The following is a 3,549-nucleotide window of genomic DNA, read 5'->3' on the forward strand; positions in this document are numbered from 1 at the left end:
GAGGGTCTGAGCTACAGGGAGAGGCTGAACAGGCTGGGGCTGTTTTCCCTGGAGCGTCGGAGGCTGAGGGGTGACCTTATAGAGGTTTATAAAATCATGAGGGGCATGGAGAGGGTAAATAGACAAGGTCTTATCCCCCTGGGGTTGGGGAGTCCAGAACTAGAGGGGCATAGGTTTAGGGTGAGAGGGGAAAGATATAAAAGGGACCTAAGGGGCAACGTTTTCCCCCAGAGGGTGGTACGTGTATGGGATGAGCTGCCAGAGGATGTGGTGGGGGCTGGTACAATGACAGCATTTAAGAGGCACCTGGATGGGGACATGAATAGGAAGGGTTTGGGGGGATATGGGCCGGGTGCTGGCAGGTGGGACTAGATTGGGTTGGGATATCTGGGTCAGCATGGACGGGATGGGCCGAAGGGTCTGTTTCTGTACTTTTACAGCTCTGTGACTCTGTGATATCTGGGTCAGTATGGACGGGGATGGGCCGAAGGGTCTGTTTCTGTGCTGTGACAGCTCTGTGACTCTGTGATATCTGGGTCAGTATGGACGGGGATGGGCCGAAGGGTCTGTTTCTGTGCTGTGACAGCTCTGTGACTCTGTGATATCTGGGTCAGTATGGACGGGATGGGCCGAAGGGTCTGTTTCTGTGCTGTATGACTCTGTGATACTGTGATATCTGGGTCAGTATGGACGGGGATGGGCCGAAGGGCCTGTTTCTGTGCTGTAAATAAAAACCGGAAGGACTGCAAATGCTGGAAATCTGAAACCAAAAACGAGGAATTGCTGGAGAAGCTCTGCCGGTCCGGCAGTGTCTGTATGAGAGAAATCAGAGTGGACATTGCCGGTCCAGTGGCCCCTGCCTCAGGACTGAATTCACATCGTCAGACTCTCCCACCCCCTCCCTCCCCGACCATTCACTGCGGTGAATCGAGAGGCGCTAGCTGAATTCAGAACTTCAATGACCACAGGCACACCAAAGACACCCATCTCTGAAAAAGCAAGCTTTGTCAGCTCTGAGGATCTTGTCCAACTCCCCTCCCCCTCTCGGATCCACCATGACTGCACTGACCCAGTTTCCCGTGCTCTCTGTTTCTCCCTGACCTAGTTTCAGAGGCCACTCTTTCAGGCTGTTCAGCACACCCAGGGCTAGGAGCTGTGTTCCTCCCACACTCCTGTCTCCCTCTCACTCCCTTCTCTGTGTCTCTCTCTCTGTCTCTGTCTCTCTGTGTGTCCCTCCCTCTCTGTTTGTGTGTCTCTCTCTCTGAGTCTCTCCGTCTCTGCGTCTCTCTCTCTCTCTGTGTCTGTGTGTCTCTCTCTCTCTGTCTCTCCCTCTCTCTCTGAGTCTCTCCATCTCTGCGTCTCTCTTTCTCCCTCTCCCCCCTCTCTCTGTGTATCTCTCTCCCTTTCTCTGTGTGTGTCTCTCTCACTCTCTCTCTCAGAGTCTCTCCCTCTCTCTGTCTCTCTGTGTCTCTCTGTTTATCACTCTGTATCTCTCTCTCTCTCTGTACCTCTCTCCCTTTCTCTGTGTCTGTCTCTCTCTCTCTCTCTCTGTCTCTCTCCCTCTCTCTGTGTCTCTCCATGTCTCTCTCCGTGTCTCTCTGTCTATGTGTCTCTCTGTGTATCCGTGTATCTTTCTCTCTCTTTCTGTGTCTCTCTCTCTCTCTCTCTCTCTCTCTCTCTCTGTCACCCTGTTATAGGAAGGATATTATTAAACTGGGGAGGGTTCCGGAGAGATTTCCCGGGATGTTGCCGGGAATGGGAGGGTGGGAGTTATAACGAAAGGCTGGATAGGCTGGGAGTCTGTTCCCCGGAGCGTCAGAGGCTGAGGGGTGACCTTATAGAGGTTTATAAAACCATGAGGGGGCCAGAGAGGGTGAATGGGGGGTGTCTATTCCCCCAGGGTGGGGGGGATTTGAAGACCGGGGGGGCACAGGTTTAAGGGGAGAGGAGAGGGATTTAAAAAAGACACGAGGGGCAACAGTTTCCCCCAGAGGGTGGTCCGTGTGTGGGATGACCTTCCTGAGGAAGTGGGAGGGAGGGGAACAGTTACAACGTTTAAAAGGGATTTGGATAAGGACATGGACAGGGAAGGGTTGGAGGGAGATGGGCCAGGAGCAGGCAGGGGGGAGGGGGGGACTGGGTTAGTTTGGGGATTAGGGTCAGCACGGACTTGATGGGCCGAAGGGTCTGTTTCCGTGCTGTAGGACTCCCCAGGAAAAGTATACCCTCTGTGTCCGGAGTCCCTTTATTCTGTAACTACCTCACTTCATTCCAGACTCCCCTCCATTCCCTACGCCCCCAACTCATGGGAACATTATCTCAGCCGTGCGCCTTCCCCGATTCCCCTCGGAATCTTGCCTGTTTCTGGAAGACCCCTCCTCATTCGTCCAATCGCTGAGGAGTCAAGGTCAACTCCTTCGTCCCAGAAACCAGTCTCGCTAATCTCTCTGGAACTGCCTGCATTGCTGTGGCTTCCATTTTGAAGTATGGGGCCCAGCACTGTACCCAGTAACCCAAGTACAGTCTCACCAGCACCCTGCGTAACTGGAACAAACCCCCCCCGCCTTAAACTCTAACCCCCATCCACATAAATTCTCCTTCATCACTTGCTGCATCTATATGCCAACTTTCTAAGACTCTCACTTTAACATCCAGGATCCGGGGGAGTGAGAGGGAGAGAGTGTGCTTCCAGTCAGTCTCCACACCTACAGACTCAATTTCACCACTCAATGTTCGTACATTGACATTTTGCTGAAAACAGGGAGCCATGGAGGGAGTGGATGAGACGAGGAGACAGAACAAGTGAGGAAGTGTGTGTATGAGAGAGAGAGAGAGAGAGAGACAGATTAGCTCTTCAAACAGGGTCCCTGAAAGAAAGAGAGAGTCATAGAGACATAATGTCACAGAGATGTATAACATGGAAACAGGCCAAACCTGTCTTGCCAACCAGATATCCTAAATTAATTTTAGACCCACTTGCCAGAGGATGTGGTGGAGGCTGGTACAATGACAACATTTAAGAGGGATCTGGATGGGGACATGAATAGGAAGGGTGTGGAGGGATATGGGCCGGGTGCTGGCAGGTGGGACTAGATTGGGTTGGGATATCTGGTCAGCATGGACAGGTAGGACCGGAGGGTCTGTTTCCGTGCTGTACATCTCTATGACTCTTTGAGTCAATTAATGAAGGACAGTGTGGGTCTGTGATTAGTGATGGACAGTGTGGGTCTGTGATTAGTGAGGGGACAGTGTGGGTCTGTGATTAGTGAGGGACAGTGTGGGTCTGTGATTAGTGAGGGGACAGTGTGGGTCTGTGATTAGTGAGGGACAGTGTGGGTCTGTGATTAGTGAGGGGACAGTGTGGGTCTGTGATTAGTGAGGGACAGTGTGGGTCTGTGATTAGTGAGGGGACAGTGTGGGTCTGTGATTAGTGAGGGACAGTGTGGGTCTGTGATTAGTGAGGGGACAGTGTGGGTCTGTGATTAGTGAGGGACAGTGAGGGTCTGTGATTAGTGAGGGACAGTGTGGGTCTGTGATTAGTGAGGGGAC

This window comes from Hemiscyllium ocellatum, assembly GCF_020745735.1.
Source record: "Hemiscyllium ocellatum isolate sHemOce1 chromosome 38 unlocalized genomic scaffold, sHemOce1.pat.X.cur. SUPER_38_unloc_5, whole genome shotgun sequence".
NCBI classification, from domain to species: domain Eukaryota; kingdom Metazoa; phylum Chordata; class Chondrichthyes; order Orectolobiformes; family Hemiscylliidae; genus Hemiscyllium; species Hemiscyllium ocellatum.